At 36.5% G+C, this 21,238-nt stretch overlaps 1 long non-coding RNA gene and 1 pseudogene across 2 annotated transcripts in view; one reads left to right on the plus strand and one right to left on the minus strand.

Annotated features, from left to right (window-relative positions):
• Nucleotides 1-21,238, plus strand: part of LOC149191759 (uncharacterized) — a 37,700-nt gene that overhangs the window by 5,385 nt on the left and 11,077 nt on the right. For both annotated transcript variants that reach the window (XR_016254846.1, XR_016254847.1), the window contains one exon: nucleotides 18,278-18,348. This is a non-coding gene — a long non-coding RNA (uncharacterized LOC149191759). The remainder of the gene's footprint in view (nucleotides 1-18,277; nucleotides 18,349-21,238) is intronic.
• On the minus strand, nucleotides 19,894-20,955 carry LOC149191760 (protein GAMETE EXPRESSED 1-like; annotated as a pseudogene).

Here is a 21,238-nt window from a genome sequence, read left to right on the forward strand (position 1 = left end):
GGATTTGAGGTAGAGACCCTTAACACAATGTTTCATTGGAGATTTTGGGTTTGAAGGCCTTGGCCTTAGCCCCTGGTAGCATGGCTGACATAGGGGCTATGACCAAAAGGCAGGTATATGGAGGGCTTACCATATATCAAGACCTTAGAAGTATGTTGAAAGCATATTTTGTAGAAGTCTTGATATGGTGTGGCCCTCCCTTGATGGTCCTTACTGGATGGAAAAATATTTGTTAATCGAATTAGACACAGTAAACGATGACATCAAAGCATCAAAGTGTGGGACTTTTGAGGGATGATATCATAATCAATGACATAGCAGTACCAAGTGGAGAACATGTGTCATGTAGATTTGGGGTTTTTGGCATGCCAACTATTTAAAGGTCACTGACATGTGGCACACATTAGTAGTGCCATGTGGCAAAGGACATTAGTATTTGCCACGTGTCGGTCTGTGGTTGGATTTGATAGTTTTGAGATGGCATGTTGATTTGGCCATTGGGCCATTGGCCTATTGAGAATTGCAAAAGTTCGTAGTTGTAGGAATTTGTTGATACTCGATATTCCATATTAGCATATTGGGTCACTTGGAATATTGACATATTGGGTTAGCCAAAGTATCAGTATATTGAAACCTTGAGAGATTGGGATAAGGCCCATTTCATAGAAACAATGATATGGCGAGGGTTGACATCACAAGTGGGCCTGGGGCGTGGACTAGTGTGTGGGCGACACATGGCTATGAGGTACCACATGTCAGCGATGTGGGCAAGTACGAATGCTTATATGGCCCTTAAGGGGAGAAGTCTTCAAATGGGCATAACTTGGTGCCCAGAGCTCAAAATGAGGAAATTTATAATGTTGGAAAGATCTTGACAAGCAGGAGATGATGGTGGTGTCACAATAGTGATTTGAAGTGATGGAAGAAAGAGGAAATTTAATAACCCCATTTTCGTAATAAATCATGAAGGTCGAGTCTAGTTACGCCCCACATCCCTAATAAGGCATTAGGGGGTTGGGTATGTTATACTCCATGAGACTCATGAGGTGTAACCTTTTTTGGATCACCACCAAACTAGTGAACAAATTGATTCAGGGTCTCAAAGTTGGGTTACCCTCATCCAACACTCTACTCCTTAGGTTTGTTTGAGTAGCCAAGCTTCCATCTACAGTTTATTACCCATGGCCTTGGATGTTAGCAGTGTTGGGCTTTGTGCTCTTGTGTCCGCCCCAGGATCTTGCAAGTAGGCACTCTCAGTGCCTGTCAGTTCATATATGGGATATCATTTACTAGTGCATATTATTGGCCCTTTCATAGTTATTGATGACTCTGACGAGGAGCATGTTTTGTGGTCCCCTTAGTTGTCCTCAACAACAAACTGTAGGATGCCTTGACATCCTCTCTATTTAGCACAGAAACTTATTAGTTTCTCACCTTTGACAAACTTGGGCTTGAATATGTCCTACTTATAACACTTCCTGGAGCTGTGGGATGGAATCATTGTTTCTTCCCCTTAGACGTGTAGGCATTGGATGCACTCTCTTAGGATCCCTTTGGGATAACTTTGGGTTAGATCCCATCGAATCTAGATTGAGACAAATCACCATTTACCATGATCTGATAGGGTCTGCTAGGTGTGCCACCTTTAGGAGCTGGAGACATAGATGCACCTTATTTTGGTGCCCCTTATATACGAGATTAGAAGATACTATCTTTCCTTTATAGGGACTCGGGGGACTCCCTCTCTACTTTCTTTGTGTTTCAGGACCAAAGATGCGTAGTCCTCTTCATCAGGGAGATCTTTAGCCATAGATTTCAACTTCTGCACACCATGCCTTGCCTTGAGATGAACAATTTGTTCACCTCATACTTCCTTGCCTCGTTGATTTGTTAGATTGAAGCAACAAATGGCAAGCAAAGTTCCACAAGGCACCAAACAACATAATGGTGACACATTGGGTTTCTCCTTATCCTCCCCCTCTGAGAGGCCAACTGACATCATCGAGATTGCATTGATGATAATATGATATCAATTTGTACATTAGGCCACACATTCTCAGAGTTGTAGAGCAATGTTCCACCAAGGTTTTGGGACGAGGGGGTGAGGGAGCAAGGATACGCGGGAATGGCCTATGCAAAAGTTCCCCGCCAATTTTTAGGAAACATGGGGGGACGTCAAGGTCTTAAAAGCTTATAAATATAAAATATAATTTATAAATTGAGTCCACTATGAAAATTGGGTTTGAATTGAAAAGCTGCAAAGCATGATCATTGATATGAATATCATTATCTAATATCATATAAATTTAAAATTCTAATTTATAATCATACATCATACATTACGATTAAGTTTAAACCATATTGATGTTCCACATCCTACTATGAACATTGAATACTGAACAATGAATATTGACATAAAATTATAAAAGTCAAGTCTGATACATCAAGAGTCAAAATTTTATAGAGTCACAATAACATAAGAACATCAACATATTGAAAGATAAATGAGCATAATTTTGCTCAAGCCTCAAGGTAATGCCCCGCTAGTCTTTGCATCTAGCTACTGCATGAATAAATAAGGATCAACCATATCACCATTTGAATTTGAATCACTAGCATTCTCAAACATGCTAAGTGGTACACCAACCAACCCCATCTTTCTCTCATCAAGTCTCTCCTCCATATCTACCTGTGCATCATCCTTTGGACCAACATCCCATCGTGTTTCTGGTCCCTTCAAATACTCATGTGTCTTCCTATGCTCAAGACGTAGGGCACTGTGCACAACAACTAACTTCTCCGCTCTTTTAGAGGTAAGCTTGTTCCTCTTGATAGAGTGGATGAAGCTATATGTGGACCAATTCCTCTCTGCTGTAGAGGAACTAGGAGTGTCTTGCGAATGGAGTGAGGGGCCGGGCTAATAATGAATTAAATTTATAAGAAAACGAATTGAAACCCTAAAGTATTAAAACTAATGTTAAATTTTAATTATAAACAAAAGTTTATTTAAAAAAATTGGGCCCTTCGACCCCCCACGTCCCCGCCCCCTCGACCCCCCACGACCCCCTTTTCGGAAAGGACCCCTCAGCATAAGGAAACGTCCCCTTGGCACATCCCCCTGCGTACCCTTTTTTGGGAGCGTGGGGAAACGACCCCTTCTCGTCCCCAAGTCCCATAGCGCGAGGGAGCTAGGAAACTAGACCCCTAGGGGTGGGGGCGAGTCCCCATGGAACACTGTTGTAGAGGGACCAATTCTAGACGAACTCAGAGTAGAGTACCTTTTGCTCGTCAGACTACCTTCTAGGCTCTGAGGAGCAATCAATGATCCATTTAGGGTTTCCTTTTTTCCAATTTTAGATATCACGAGTATCCCTAGCTCGTACATTCCCCCCCTTGGGCCATACAATTGGAGGCCCCAATGGTTCCAAAGGACTTTGAGAGTGAGCCAGTGCCCTGTTCACCCCCTTTGCCCTTGGCCATAAGATTCAGGATACCTTGATATCATCGACATCATTGTTCAATCTCCTTCTCTCACTCTCTCTTGATAGACTCTTGAGTTGTCCAACATTGTACCTTTTTCATGATCTCACACACACACACATACACATACATATACATATACATATACATATGAATACAATGTGGCAATGCAAGCACAACTCCTATAAATGTTGAAATTATATAAGCTCATAATATATCTCTATATATATATCTATATATATATATATATATATATATATATATATATATATATATATATATATATATATATATATATATATATATATATATAGGTAGGAGTTGTGCTTGCATTGCCACATTGTATTCATACTAGTCGTACTCTTGAGTCCTAGGGACCTACTTTTGTGGTCATTTGTTGAATATTAATATAATTATCTTATCTTATCTCCTATGTCTTGTATCCTAAATCACATGGTTAAGGTTCGACAATAATAAAGTTCGATTTGAATTTGAATTTTTCAATAAGGTTCACCATTAGGTTCGTCCATATACATATTTTCAAAATATATATTTTTTATAACACATTTTATATATTTATACATATTTTCAAAATATAAATATTTTGTAATATGTTTTATATATTTCTATTTTATATATAATAAATAACATTTGTAACATATATACTAAATATATAATATATAAAATATTTTGTATCATTATATAATACAATATTACAAATTATCATAAAACAAAAAATATAAAAAATAACATTCTAACATATCTGGTTAATATCTAATATATATAACATATTTTAAAATTCAAAGCATTGTTGCTAAAACTTAAAGTACTGTTGAAAAAATCTAAAGAACTCATAGAAATTAACCAGACTGTGGCAAAGGTTCAAGGGATAGATGCAAAAATTAACTGCCATAGTTGCACAATTAAAGAATATTCATCATCACAGTTGCAGTCATTAAAGAATATTCATCGTCATAGTTGCAGTCAAGTGCCGACCGCATCCCCTTGGTCGCATATTGGTTCTATTTGAAGGATCAATTAGTTTTCTGCCTTGGAATGTCGAGCGAGATTGATCAACTGAATCTCTTATTTACTGGGCGTGTTATACCTTCTCATCTTGGCTTTTTCAATAGTCAAGAAGAAATAAAGAGCATTCGTTCTTCAGAAAATTGGTTTTATGATTAGCTGGTGAATGCCATTGCTGAATTGCAACGAACTTAAAATTATTTTATTGAGATTGAGGTCCAAAATTCAGCGAACCCTGTGACATTTCTTGTACCTTATTTTATATCTTCTTTAAGGTAGTACATATACCTTTTAGCCAAACACTTGGTTTTTTATCCCTTCTTGCTTTTAGTGTTGATCTAGAAGAAACTACGAAGTACTTTTGAGATGATAGACTTGGGATTGATGCATTCTTTCCTAGGTTTGGAGGTATGGGAATATGGGGACAACATATATCTATGACATAGAGTAAGCATGTAAATGAGTTACTTCATAGGGTTTAAGATGATCAATTGTAGGTTATCGTCAATGTTCATTGACATTGTTTTGAGGTTGACAATGGAGGATACTTCTAAGTCAATGAATGTAACTATTTATAGCTAATTGGTTGATAGCTTGTTTTACTTGACCAACAAATGAATATATTTGGCTTATGCAATTTCATTGGTTGCAAGAGTTTTATCTTCTCCAAAGACCACATATTGCATACATGCTAAGATGATCTTTCAATATGTGATGGGTACCATTGATTATGGGATCAAGTACAACAAAGATGGCGATTTCAAGTGGACAAGGTATACAGATGCAAATCAAATAGGTCACATGATGATAAGAAGTTGATACCAAAGTACATATTTAGTGTGGTAGTAGGTGCAATAATAACCATTAGGGCCATAGGTAATGGCATTGTCCACGACAAAGGTAGAGTACATGGCAACTATGGATGCTACTTGTGAAGTGGTTTGGCTTCAATGAATATGTGAGTATGAATTAGAAGCATACTTTTCCTTTACTGTCCGTTGTGATAATTGAAGTGTGTTGGAGTTTGTGAAGAACGAATGTACATGCATGTGCCACATTATTGTGAGGTACACATTTCCATGACATCGGAGAGGAAATGGAAAATAGAGATTGAGTTGAGATAGCATTTTATTGATGACCAAACAATTAATATCACTGGGTAAGGACAAGTTTGAGAAATTTATATCAGCACTTGGAGTTCTGGTCAATGAGTTGACCATTAAGGGGGTGTTAGAATGTTTAAAGACCACATGATGACCTCTTTCAACCTACCTTTTGTTAATAATATACTGTACTTATTGTCAGGGTCATTTATGGGACACTGATTTTTTATTTTGATCTTGTATCAATGAGCCTATAAATAGGCACACCTAATAGGAGTTTTATGTGGAGTTTGAGTTCTTAGAAGCACTGGTATGGTTGCATTGTGTGTATTGATCTTTTGTCTTGTTATCTCTCTTACTGTAGACCCTAACAGTGCTCATTTTCATCTTAAAAAATAACAATACTATATTTTTCTTTTAACCATCACATTGGAATATATAACTAATTAGGACGGGGTTTTGGGGTTATTGTTTTTAGACCATGGAATCTTTGACTCAGGCTCAATGTTGAATTGTATGTTACCATGTTGTGTAATCATCCAAAAATTGGTTTCTTATCTAGGGGTTTTGGATTTGAGTGGCAACAATCTCTTCCTCATAGATATAGGTCAATTGAGCCTGTTTGACAATTAGGTCTTGAACACATGGTTTAATGATGACTCATTAAGATCAATACCTTCACAACTAGTTTCATTGAACCTTTTCTAGGTGTCATCTAGTAAGTATTGTTGTCTCATAATTAGTTTAAGGGGCGATTGTGTTCTGCTATTTGTAGATATTCTTTATTTAGAATGATATTCCCCGAGAAATGTGCTCTTTCTTTTTCTCGGTAAAAAAATCTTATGATCTATTGTGATTGTTCTTCACTTGGCGTGTTAATAAGAATTCTGTCTATTTGGGCTTTTTCTTTTTTTTTGGTACCATTTGGAATTGGGTCATTTCCAACTTGTCCTATTCTACCTCTAGGAGTTCCATGGGTTTAATGGTGAGTTCTCTAGTTACAGTTGAACACCCCTTTGGATTGTTTAGTTCATCTTTTGGATTCAAACTTATGATTTCCCCGTTATATTTTAGCAATATATTTCTAGTATTTCCTTTTGGTTGATTGTTTTCTATATATGAGATTGTTTAGTACTCAGTTTTACTTGTTCAATGTTTACAGATATAATATTGTAGTGGAAGTACTACCTCTGTTTCTCTTATAACTTTTCAATAGTTTCTTGTTATTGGTAGTAAATTGTTGATTGAATTATAGGTCTCTATCACTCCTATTTTTTTTCGATTGGTTTCCTTTTCTGTCTAGTCAGCTACAGTCGGTTTAATATTTTTTGGATTTATCCAAAGGCTTATGGAGGTTGTTATTTGTTGGCTATATTGTGCCAGTGTGCTTAGTTATGTCTGCATTTATTGTAGTTCAAGTCTTAACCATGTTTTTTTTATGCAGCTTTAGGTTATATTAGTCAATAGACTCTAGACTCTAGAGTGATGCTACTTAATTCTTGCCATCTGTGGCTTTGATAATTTGTCAAGATGTCAATTTTATTTTGTTTGTGGTGTAATACTCAAATATAATTTATGTTTGACAACACATTTCCATAAAGTTGAATAGCTGGTTTCAGATGTTGAGAGATGTGACAATTGTCTTCTGCTTGCCTTGGTTTCCATGTTCTTCCAAAATAGTTGATTTGTGTCTGCATCTATTCTTTTACTCATTTTTTTGTAAAGGTGCTTACTTTTAACTAGTAATAAAACAATATATATATATATATATATATATATATATATATATATATATATATATACACACACACACACACATGAGCATTTGTGTACAAAAAAATAGTGTTGCACATGCCACAAGCACAAACACTAGCAACAAAGGCCTTAGTTGCCCCAAATTTTATGGAAAAAATATTTTAACTACCATATCTAACAAAATTTATCAATTATCCAGCTGGAATTGGCGAATAAATCCAGGGTTACAATTATTAAAAATAAAACTGCCATCATGGATGCAAAAACCAACATACAAGGCACAAAATATATAGGGAAACTGCAAGCAATATGCCTATCGCTGGAGGATTATTGTAATCATTGTTTTTGCAAGACACCCCCACCATCTATCTGTGGCTTTGATCTTCCACCCAGCAATCTTTCTCTGTGGATGCTTCTTAGTTGTAGAAATTCCTAGGGTTAATGTTGGGAACTTACCATTTTTTAGCCATGGGAATTAGTAATTTGTTCGAATGATTTGGTCTAGGCCTGGGATCAAACCAACTGGCTGCCACTATAATCCAAGAGTATATCTAATAGCTCACATGCTAGATACACCAATAACCTATAACTTAGCAAGGGCTGAGGCACCTGAGTGGTCTTCATCCCTCTGTCTACCCTTCTAGTCGTATCACAACCAGCCAAGTCTCATTAGGGAACTAACATTATTGGCTTGTTCTGGGGGTTGTAAGGGCAACTGTGATAGCATTGTTGATGTGTCCTCGACTCCTCTTTGTGTGTCCAGCAATGTGTCTGTGATAGCCGCTGTTTGTGATTGATGAAAATGGAGAGAGAGAGTTGGCAATGGGACAGGAGGCTCCCAGTGTAAGATACAGGGGGCCCTACCTAAATATTTAAGGAGTTGCTAGAGATGGGTACCATCGAGCTCAATTTTCAGGTTTTGCACCTGAATTGGCAAGTTTTGTTCCTGAATTGGTCATAAATGTCAAAACTAGTTGATTTTGTATAGAATTGTATAACAAGTGATGGAGACCACTTGAACTTAAATTTAAAAAAAAAATTCAATAAAATGGAAAAAAGTAAAACACTAAACCTAACTAGGCCCACCTCGATTCTATTTACATAGGTCCCCACTCCTCCATAAGACTCAAAATTCATGTGAGCAATTTGTAGTTTTTGAGCTGAGTTTCTTGGGCTGATTTGGAGGGCTGATAGAAGGGTTGATTTGAAGATGTGCACCCAGTGGTTGAACATGACCACCGAATCGAGTAGCATAGTCTTGGATGATATTGATCTTTTGTAAAAGAGGGTTATGGAGACTCAGCTAGCAGTGCTTGACAATGAAGACCTATCTTGGAGGGACTTTGATCCACTTCCACAGCCAGATGATTTGATCATTGCTGTTGGACAGCTACCTTCAGGGCCAAGAGAATTAAGTCAGAGTCCCTTTTTTAATATACTTATGTTGAGGATGTAGATGATGAGAATTCAGATGATTCTGTCATGATTAGATTGTAAAGTCTAGATTCTAGAATCTGGACTCTAGAATATGGTTATTAATTAGTACTATGTCTATTTTTGGACTATGGGGGCCATTTAGAGCCTTTTTGTTTATGTATGTTGGTTTGGATGTAGATTGCAGTTGGTGCTATTTTCGTTACCGAGTCTAGGGCCTATTCTTATTAATTAGTACTGTATATTTCTGGATTCTAGAGGCCATGTAGAACCCTATTTTCGATGTATTTTGGTTCGAAAGTGGATTTTACCCTTTCTATTACATGAGAAACTTTGCATATTTTATGTGTAATGGTTTGGCTTCACATGGATATATATATCATTTGATTATTTTATGTATTTTTGGTTGGGTTCTGTTTCTGATTTTGGTCTACTTCTAGTCCTCTTCCAGTTTTTGGGGTCAACTGGCTTGATCATTGGTCCAGTTATGATAATACTGGTTTTTGATTTTTGTCTGCTTCTAGTCCTCTTCCAGTTTTCGGGGTCAACTGGCTTGTTCACTGGTCCGGTTCTGATAATACTGGTTTTGACCTCTCTCAGTTCTGTCCATGGCATACAATCCTTGGAAGCAACACCAAAAATGTCATGAATAGTCTTAATCCCTTTTTGCAAGGACCTCAAATCTTAGAACCATGTGGTCTTTGCTAGCAACTTGCTATTTTCTAACACAGTGGGTGACCACCAGATGGAATATTCGTTGAAAGTTAGATGTTACTGAAACTGTCGCCTTTCCAGTGTAAGCATGGTTTACTGGCCTCTTAGACTCTATAGGTGCTTTGAGCCAGAATTGTGTTTTTCATTTTAACTTTGGTCAAGGTGAGATTGAGATCTCGAAAACTTAGACCTAACCCAAAATTTCTTTCCATTGGGAGCTTTTCAAGTAGTACTGGTCTTTTATAGTAGCACTTTCAAAGCTACCTAGCTGTCCAAAGATTAGATTATCCACTTAGTTGCACAGAACTAGTCCTTGAATGAGTATCAAGGATACCCATAGAATCTTGATCTCTTGATGTAAAACATACAATCCAATGAAATTTGTGGAAGACTTTTTGACCTTTCCCATATACAGCCTTTCCTTACAGTAATGATGAACTGATTGAATGAGGGAACAGGAGATAGAGATATAGACTCTGTTGTTTAGTAGAGAGCACACGCATGCCTTCACCATCAATTATTTCCAGTTTAAATTTTGTTTCAGTTTTTAGCAATTCCATTTTTGTTAGAGCTTGTTTATTGTTGGAGCTTTGCTTTTGTTAGTCTTCACATGCATGATCTGTTGTTTGTAGCAGGACGCTAATCCCTAGTAAGTTAGGAGTGCTCATGCATTATAAGTTTGCAGTTTAGGTAGATGGCACAGATCTTAAGGAAGGGGGTGCATGCTCCAGTTCGTCTTCCAGTTGAGGCACACATACTTGGCACTCTTATCACACAGCTAGGGTGATCAGACTAGGATTAAGGTTTGACTGAGTCACCTTGAGTGCTTCATGCATGTGATCAGATACATTGTATTTTCCCTCTTCTTCCTATTCTGTAAGAGACATGCAGAGCACACCACTGTGTTGGTTAGTGAGTTTTTGCTTTGAGCTGTTGCAAGGTATTTTCTTCCTTCAGTATTCAAGAGGAGATAGATGTGATTGAGAGTTCAGATATGTGTATTTGATGTTCGAATTTTTAGCAGTAGTGTTTGTAGATTATTGTACTAAGATCTGCTGTTTTGATTGAAGCTTTCAAGTTTTCAGCTACCTAATATCTAGTTTGTTCTTGCTGAGTGCATAATCTTCTCAGCATGGTTTGAAAATTAAGAGCCCATACAAAATGTAAAGGATTTGTCCAACCCCTGGTAGGTGTGCTCGTGTAAGGATCCCAACATGATTAATAGACATGGGTGGCTTCTAACACACTAGTCTTAAATCGGGCCTCATATCTTTTTATCTTTGGGGTTTATGTCCAATCTTTTTTCATGATTCTGTGAGGGTAAATCACGCCTTACATATGACATCTTATGTTAACTTGTTTAATTCTTAAATAGTAGACTTCTAATTCTCAATTTTAAAATTAAAGATGAAAGTCAGTTTGGGCAAGCATTTTGGTAGGAGAGTAGTTGAGAAGTTCAAAATTGTTGGAGTAGGCTACCGTTCTTTAGTATATAAATATTTTTGGAGATTATTTTGTATACATTGGTGACTGCACATTCTGGATTAGCTTCTTTTCCTTCTCAGTCTCCTCAGAATCTTTACTTTGTTTCAGTGATGTCCTTTGTTGCTTTGTCACTATCCTCCATGTCACTTAATTGCAGAGTGAAGAGAAGATGCAATTAAGGGTGGAAGCCATGAATGCTTAGGGTCCTCGATTTATTCCCCGGTTGGCTGGTGAAGAGGAGAGGCAATTATGGGTGGAGGCCATGAATGGTTAGGGTCCTTGATTGATTCCCTGGTTGGCTGGTGAGGGAGAAAGGGAACACTCACAGTGAGGATTTCTAACAGCAAAATCAGGCACTTGGTACCAGATCTTTCGGATAGTATGAGGCAATTCTTGAGGGCTGAAAGAGATTACCCCAATTGTTATTTAATACATGATAGAGTAATGTCTTTAGATTCCAGAAGCCAGAGTGACTGTTACCCGTATTTAGTATTTACATTGAAAAAAGGTGACATAATACATGGATAATGTTATTTCTCTTTCCATGGATATTTAGTAAATTATTATTTAGGTTCATTACATGTTCACATAGGAGTTTCAACTTCATATAAGTTTTTGAATAGCACACACATTCATTACCACATGAAAAAGATATATATTTACTATTTAGATAATTTGCATATATTCTTGAGCAATTGTTAAGACTTCGTGTATATCTTCAGATTGTGAAGAGCCACTATAGGAGTTAAATTTTCCAATCACATTTTTACATTGAATGAGTTCCCATGAGTTTTGTCATTGATGAATTTGTTTTGTAGTTGTGCAGATGGGATATTAGAAGGCTGAATTGGTTGTTTGTCTTTAGCTTGCAGCAAAAATTGTTCCCATTTAAGATTTTTTGTGCTTTCCTTTGCACCTGAATACTAGTCTATGCATTTTCTTGCATGACTAGTGTACATGTGTTAATTGTAGGTGTTGAAGAATGTAACTAGTGTCAGTCTTCATAATAGTATTCAAGTCATGATGTAATGTATTTGTCAAAAGAAAGAAAATAAATTTTATTATTAAAGAATTTGACTTATTAAAGCATGGGTTTCATGCTTGGGTCAATTGTTTATATGTCAAAGCCTCTATTGTAGGCTTCTATGGTTTATGTAAAGTGTCCTTGCCCATTTGTCAAAGAAGAAATGTAATTTATTTGTAAAATAGGCCAATTAGTTCTCCTCCACCAAGTCGGCCTCAAACTGGACAAGTCGACCTAACTAAGGGGCATAAACTCCTATATAAAGACAACAACTCGACCTCATTTGGAGCACTCACTCACCAAGTTCGATTTGCAACTTCTGGGCAAGGAAAAGTTGTGGAATTCAATGGACACGAAGGAGGCCATTATCTTCAGATTGTGAAGAGCCATTATAGGAGTTAAATTTTCCAATCACATTTTTACACCGAATGAGTTCCCATGAGTTTTGTGATTGATGAATTTGTTTTGTAGTTGTGCAGATGGGATATTAGAAGGCTAGATTGGTTGTTTGTTGTTAGCTTGCAGCAAAAATTGTTCCCATTTAAGATTTTCTATGTTTTCATTTGCACTTGAATACTAGTCTATGCATTTTCTTGCATGACTAGTGTAGATGTGTTGATTGTAGGTGTTGAAGAATGTAACTAGTGTCGGTCTTCATAATAGTATTTTTATAGTATTCAAAGTTGCAACTCAATAGGTGCCAACTTCCAAAATGAGCTCGGTCCTGGTTTGCTTCAAGCGGCTTCCTTTTCTGATTATAAAGAGGACAAGACAGTCCCAAATTGAGCAGTGAAGCCTGGTCCAAGAGTTGACGAGTTCTGAGGTTGAAGATCTGCAGTTAGGGCTTGTAGATTAGCCCAGATCTTGAGACACTTGCTGCGGTCCTTCCTTCGGCAAGCCTGATCTAAGGTTTTGTGCTACAAACAGCCTCCATCAAGGTTTCATGTCTATTTGTACTGCGGCCTATTCTGCTCCTTAGAACAGCCTTTCGGCCCCTTGTCCAAGACTCACAAATCCTGCGGCCCTCCTGAAATGATTACAAGAAGATGCATCCTTCAATAGGGGAGAAATCTCACCAAAATTCTCTGCCCTCACCTACAGCTGCCATACTGCTTCAAGATTGAACCTATGGAAGGAACAACACACCGAAAACTTACCCAATACTTGTCCTCCTAGCTCCTTCAAGCTGCGGCTACCTCAGAGATATATTAGAGCCTGTTATCACTTAAGAATTCTAATGCCAAAATTTCTCATACCAGCTTGATGGTAAAGATTCAGTGCTAGTCCAAGTTTGAGTTTTTGTTTGCCTTAGAGTCTGAGTCTTAGGAGTCCACTATGCATTCTCATTCACCACTGGTCTCATAATTCACACAATTTCCATGTGTCAGCTCTGTTCAAAGGTTATTATGTGCTACAAAGCTCTTTAGGTAATTTCGTAGTGCATAAGTCAGTTTTAGGTGTTTTCGCAGCACAACTGTCTAGGTGATTTCGTGCTGATCCATAAAAAATCTCACTTAGCTGTCATATTTATCAGAATCCTCATCATTAGGTCATTAGCTGTCTTGGTATGCATAGGTTGCAAGTTTAAAAAATAATCAAAGAAAAGAAATACATTTATGAACTCCAAAGTTTTATTATGAAAAGGTAGTCAACTTCCAGGAGGTCTCTAAAGCAAATGAAAGCCTATTTTTGGAAATGGAAAGAGGTTTTTATTCCTAACAGAATGAAATAGAAAAACCTCCTTCAGTTTCCTCAAATCCATTACGATCTGAGAGAAATTAATGACCAAAGTTGCGCTACGAAACTGCTGTAGGTGCAGTTTTTCATCTCCTGTTTTACACCTGTTTTTCAAAGACACATTCTGGGCGGTAGGGAAGGTGTTTCAAAAAACCAAGATAGGTTTTTGTTCAGCATGGATTGGTTCACAAAATCATCCTTCAGTTTTTCCAAATACGTTTTTTGTGAGAATTTATGAGCTCTGTCCCAAGCCCTATTTTTCAGCCAGAATAGAAGCTTATATCTCATGTCATCTTCACTTATTGGCAATGCAAGAAAAAGGAAGCAAGGCATCATGATTCAGTTCCAGAAAGGGGTTGGAAAATCAATCTAGATCAACTTCATACAATTGCAGACAGCAACACAGTGGCAATGGTTGTTATCAATCCAAGCAACCCATGTGGCACCACTTTTACCCATGATCATTTGGCTAAAGTTGTAGAGACAGCTAAAAGGTTAGGTTTGTTAATAATCTCAGATGAAGTATATGCTCATATTGTCTTTGGTAAGAAGACATTCATTCCAATGGGATTCTTTGCATCAACTATATCAGTAATTACTCTTGGGAGCATATCGAAGAAATGGATGGTTCCTGGTTGGCAGATTGGTTGGTTTGTGACATGTGATCCAGATGGTATTCTGAGGAAATCTCAGATAACTGAAGGCATTATTGCAACCCATTTAATTGACTAGGCACTAGATAGGTTTGTTACTGCAGTTATCCAGAATCCTATGTGTAATCTCTCATTAATGGTTGGCACAACAAATGATTGGTGTTATGTGGAGGCATATGGAAAGAATGGGGTCCATATATATATTCAGTTTGAAAAGCTCCAAGGCACATGAGAAGGAAATTCCAAGATAAAGAAACTCAAGACAGTCAAATTTTGGCATTAAGCTGTGTTTTTGAAATTACACAGCAGTTTCGCAGCGTGCTGCGAAACCCCTGTAGCAGCCTGTTTCAGCAGAAAAAACTCTGTTTTCTGCGTTTACTAGTAAATTTCCAGAAGGGGTTCTGAGCATCTGAAAAACTAATTTTGAAAAATGAAAGAGGATTTTATTCCTAACATACCAAACTACAAAAACCTCTTTCAGTTTCTTCAAATTCGTTCTGAGGTGGGAGGAATTTACGGTTAAACTTGCGCTACGAAACTGCTGAAAGTCAAGCTTTGTCTACGGGTTTTAGCAGTCTTTTTCAAAATCAGTTTTTGGTTACAAGAAGACATATTTTGGAATTCTGAGGGATTTTTCTCTTCATAAAATTTCCAGCTACAATAACCTATCTCACTTTATTCATAAGTGTTTTCAGTTGGGATATACTAAGCTTTCATTGAGACCCTAATTTCAGAAAACGGATTTTTCCAGTTTGCCACGTGTTTTTCAAGGACAGTTTCTGGACAGCTGGGGAAATGTTTTCAAAAACTAGGAGAGGTTTTTGTTCTGGAGAACATGGGATACAAAAACCTCCTTCATTTTCGTAAAATGTGTCATGGATGAAGAGATAAAGGCTCTGTAATTTTCAAGGATCTAAACCTAAAAACAGGGAAACATGTTCCCTAATTTCTAGGGTTTGTCATCAGCAGTTGGGTGACCACGTGGGAGGCTTCATCAAATTCGACTCCTTGAGGTTGCAAGTTGTCAAATAATGCTTTAAATTCTTAGATAAGGTTGTTGAATCATGATAAGGAGTTACACTCCTAGTTGTATTAGGTCTCTAGGACTGCTAGTTAGGTGTCATTTTCATTTAATAGTTAGTTTTGAGTATCAATAAGTGTCATAGTAGGATGAATTCGAATTCCCCTCATGCTGGAGGAGGAATATAAGTTGTGTAAAAAGCTCTATATATAGCAGAAGAGCTGATGTACAAAGGGTTGGAAAACTTTATGACAGAGCATTGTATTTGGCTTATATAAAGACAGAGTTTCAGTAATAGAATTTGGGCTTTACTTCTCAGGATTCATGAAGGATTTCTATGTTCAGAATGTGTGATCTTGTCCTTTCCTAATTTCTTTTTACAGTTGTATAAGTGTATAATCACTCAGAATTCACTGATTGTGCTCTGATTTCCTGTATGCATTTATAAGCTGTGGTTTCATATGAGTTATGTTCTGAATATTCAAATGCAGAATGCCCTGACTTCTATGTAAAGTCAAGATCCTGGTTTATTGAGGTGCTGTTGACTCCATAGGCCCAATGGAAACTTGTTTAATGTTTTTCCAGCATCCATATTTGTCACAGTTATTTCACAAAGAGTTAGCCATCTTATCTTAATCAAAATCATTAACCCATCTAGAGAGAGCCCTCTCAGGTTGAGGAGGCTAAGCCTCAGCCTAAAGTAGGTCTGAAACAGTTACTTGAAGTCTTCCTGGTCTGCAGCCTTTCAGGGCTTGATTTTGAGATAACACAGCCCTTGAGTTGTGTCAAATGAGGTTGAAAGGCACCTCTTTATATACAATTCAATGGGGTTGAAGAGACGTGACTTTTGGGCTTATTGAGCCGACATATAGGTGAGGCCGACCTTGATGATTTTATATGATAGAAACATAAATTAAAAAGCACACACTTTTCCTTAACCAAATTCGATGAACTTTAAGCTGATTTTGGTCCTCTCAGAAAGATGAATTCAATGCCATAATTATCTTCTTCAAGAGACTTGCCCAATGTGGAATTTGGCCCCAGTCTCCAATGTTAACAAAATTTCAACAGTTAAATTTGTGAAGAAGATGACCATTACTTTGGCTCCATGCAACATCGGTTGCAAGCAGATGAAGCCCTTCCATGATTCAAATCAATCCCCGAGATTCAATTAGAATACCCTTTATTACATGTTCACATCCTACATGTTTAGCGAAACAAACAAGTCTGTATTTGTCTTGTCTTTCTTTACTAGGCGTATATTTCAGTCAGCATGGCTAACATGCACACCATGTACTCGATTACATCCTGAAATTCAATGGCATTAAATCTGCACAAATAAAAAAAATTGAAAGACCTTGAACTTCTAACAACCACAATTTTGTTATATGGTGTACCTTCAAGGTCCACAACCACTCATTTCATTAGGACTGGCAAGTCCCATACAATGGGAAAGCAAGCAAAAGTTGAAACTTTTATTTAATTAATCCATATAGGTCAACTGATGGAGGGTCACTAACAATGAGAGTCAAGGCATATATGATTTCTTGTATATCTTAGCAAGGGGTCATAACTTTATAACTCTTCGTGAAGATTAATTATTGTAACCAACACTATTACTAATATAACTACCACTACTTTTATCTTGAGTTTTTTGTTGGGACTGTGAAGATGTTTTTATATAACTTGTTTCGAGTTAACATTTCACTTATCATCAAAGAAGTGAAATCTTCGAGCAAAATGTGTCAGATTAAATATTTTTACACAGTTCATGCCAAAACTCAATAGTGTTAACCTGAGAAAGCCTCCACTTGATTCTACTTGATTATTACCAAGGTATATCAACTATAACATGGCAGATCAAAACCATTTCTGGAGCATCTCTCATCATCTTTTGCATTATTCTAGCACTTAACATCTGCTTGTTGAATGATTTCTTTGTGTGGATGCATGTTAGGATCTTTTGCAGGATGTTATTGTTATCACTATGGAAGTTCTTCAAATGAAATGATTTTAGAATTGAGATTCCTTTGGTACTTCCAATTTTGGAATGGTGGCATTTGACACTTATACATCTTCTTTAAAATATCTTGGGCATGGAGCTTCAAATAGCTTATTGTCAAATCCCTACTTGACCTCAAGGAAGAAATTTTAGTACCATATAACTTGTTTTTTGCATGATAACAAGCATCCTAACAAACTTTGCTTTCTCTAGAACTTATAAACTGTCTAGACACAAGCACCTTTTCAGGTTTGGCAATGAAGTAGGTGTGATGCCCCAGAGTTTCAATTTATCATTGTTAGAATGATACCCGCAGACAATCAAAAAATACATTTATATCATAATGAATAACCAATTTTCTACCAATACCCTATCCATTCCCATCGTGAAAGGCAGGTTTCACTTCCAAACCAAACAATAGCTTTCCATCCTCAGTCCACACTGGCACTAAAATCAGCTTTTATAACATACAGGTCCATTGTATTCAATGACCAGATACATTCTCACACTAAAAAATAAAAACTTGAAGAAAAGTGACAATCTCAAATGAAAACTTCAGTAATTTAGATGCTTTATTACATTTTATGAGAAGAAAAGTGACAATCTGAAATCAAGACTTCAGTGAGTTAGATGCTTTATTACATTTTATGAGAAGAAAAGTGACAATCTGAAACCAAAAAACTTCAGTAAGTTAGATGCTTTATTACATTTTATGAAAATAATTCTTTGTAGTTACCCATTTTGTTTGGGATACAAATTCTTTAAATGGTGTTTCATGTAATTTATTTGAATTTTTTTGGCTTGTGATCAAAGAAATTTATAATTTGTACCTTGGTTTTACAGCTTTTGGGATTCCTCTATAGAGATTTACGACAAAGCTTGGTGGACCTCGATGCTCTTTTCAACATCTTAAGGTAATTTTCTTTGCTAAACCCTAGGATACACGTTGATTTTTAGTTTTGCAAGATTCCATAAATGCCATTAGCTTTATGTGTGACCTAATTAGTTATATTTTTTGCATGTGCATGTTGGAGTGTACATCTAAACCAATTTAATCATTTTACTTAAAAATTTGTTCAGAGTATTAACAAACCATAGTATGACACTTCTAATCAATTATGCAAAAATTCCAAGCAAACATAAATAATTATATAACATATCACTAAAAAGAGATAACAAGCATTTATGGAAGCCAAATCTGCACACTGTTTATTAGCTTTTCATTGGCATTGAGAATGTAAAGTCTATTTCTATGATTATTGAGAAGTAGGGAACTTTTATAAGTGAATATTTATTTACCTAGTGGATGAGTAACCCTCATGGTCTATAACTTTTACCATCTTTGCCCTATTAAGATCTTTCAAAAAAGCACACTTCAAGGGCCCCTACAAGCAAAATGTCCTAGGAGTTTTAGGTCAATTTCACATGATTTGCTTGAGGGAAGTAGAGCCAAGTTTATGATATATATTTTTGGATTTTTATGGTTCAAGCAGGCTCTGATATCGAGTAAACGTTTTTGGTAAATTATAGATTGCAGAATGAAACAAAATGGGGTAAAAGAGAATAATTTTGGATTTTTTTTATTAACAAGGAAAGAAGACTAGTGCTTTGATCTGTTATGGGCACATTATAGCAAAATCTAGCCCCTATTCTAGTCAGCGTATCATTTTGAAAATTTTAATAGATTTTGCAAGAATTCTTGTGTGGGGAAAATTAGGCATCAAGTCTTCCTATAGGGTTGACTGTATATGCCATAGGATCCACACAGAGGAAATGCCATTGTGAAACATATAGAACCTGAAATAGTATGTTGTATGCAATTCGATTTTGTGCGTTTGAGATGCTTCACATACAGTTGGTTGGCTAATCAATCTGCAACCTGTCAATCATGTGATGCCATTCTTCTGTATGTGTTGAGTTTGTCATGTTGTACCTTTTGTTTATATCATGCCTCTTGATGAATTAGCAAAGCATTCATTGTTAGGTTGTAGGTTTTTCTGGAGAATTTACCAGTGTTCATCTTCCAGAATGGTTGATGTTTTGAATCCTCAATTGGATTCATCTTCAGGATGAACACTGGTAAATTCTCCAGGAAACCTACAACCATATATTCCATCCCACAGGAATCTTAAACCTGTCATATATTGTTAATTAATCAAAATTATTGTGCTGTTTTGTGGTTCCAGTAATCAAAGAAATTGATGTGCTATCTTTTGGGTTCCATTAGTTGGATACGAGTCAAAAATATTGAACTCCCAAGAGAAGTTTATTGGTCAATTTAATGAGTGTTAATGCATCAGAGATGGTGATCCCATGGGGTTTTATATTCCTAATATACATGTATATTAACTTGGCAACATTGAAGTGCAAAATATTTAGTAAGAGTGCCTTTCAATATTTAGCACATTAAAAAGGTTTGTGCTGTCTTTTGGGTTCCATTGTTGCTGACGATATACGAGTCAAAAATATTGAACTCCCAAGAGAGAAAGAGTATATGAAAATGTTGTTCTTACATAAAATGTCTCTGAGGCAATCCAGCATTGTTGTGAAAGACACTGCCTTTAAAATGGGCTATGATGAACTCAATGGCAAATGATATGCAAACTACAGAGTACAGAACACATCTGACCTTATTGGTTTTATTTTGTTTTTATCAACATATAGAGCACACACATCATAATCAAGTATAAGAAGATGGTATTAATAGCCCGAGACTCAAGAAGAATGGCATTTTGCAATGAAGATAACTTGTTTTGAGCCATGACCATAGTGGATTTCTTTGACTCAAATTCTTCCTGAGTTGACAAAACCATAGAGGAGCTCTGTGCTAGGCCATTGTGAGTTGGCTAAAGCTCCTCTTGGTAAGTAGTGAACTAAAGCTAGTGCTGGCAAGCATTATCACCAAGCTGTTGTACTGATACTTGCTTTATTCAAAGGCTTCAACTTGAGTTTGTGTATGAGTATTAAGGCCTTGCAAAGCAAGACTTTGGTCATCCAGTAATAGTTTCTGTTGACCCAATGACAAAGTCACTGCGTTGCCAATGTCATCTGTTTTATTTTGAATATTCTAATTGAGATGATACAATGCTAGCCACTTCAATGATTTTCTTTTATGTATGTGAAGTTAATTTTTGAAGTTACCCTATATCTTGTCCTAATCTTACATAGAACTTTTGAAGATCAACCATACTAGTGTCCACAGTCTTCTGCATATCAAACTACTATTCTTGAAACTTAAATTAAATGCCAATTATCTGATAAGATTTCTCAAAAAAATGGAATTGCACTGATTTATAACATTTGTCATTTTATCTTGTACAGCCTTTGAATTTGATCTGGTAGTTATGCTTGAGAATAAATAGAGTCTAGGGAATTATGGTTTTCATTAGAGTGCTCCAACTGAGAATCTGACTGTTGCTCTCTTTTATCCAATTTGTTCACTACCCGATGAGTGGATGACTTCAACTCATTCACAACCCTTTATCTTGCTTGAATGCATTGCTTTGCAAATGATGGCACATAGCTCTTGTACCCTATATGCAATAATCTAATATCTAGAACACTGATTTGCAGAATCTGATACTAGCAGAATAACAACAGTAAGTAGGGAGTACTCAACCTGATATGATAATCATAGGTAGAACAGAGATGAACTCTGCTTCTTACTGACTTGGTTCTAGAATTCTAACATACTTTAACAACAAGGTAAACAATGTAGGCAATTATATCATCACTTCATCAACATTAGTATATATAAACCCTCGGTTCAAGTAGATACAAATTCAGTTAATAAACAAAACCAAG

The sequence above is a fragment of the Pinus tabuliformis genome, chromosome 2_2, assembly GCF_031772625.1.
Source record: "Pinus tabuliformis cultivar Carrire ecotype Pingquan chromosome 2_2, CPIR1, whole genome shotgun sequence".
NCBI lineage: Eukaryota > Viridiplantae > Streptophyta > Pinopsida > Pinales > Pinaceae > Pinus > Pinus tabuliformis.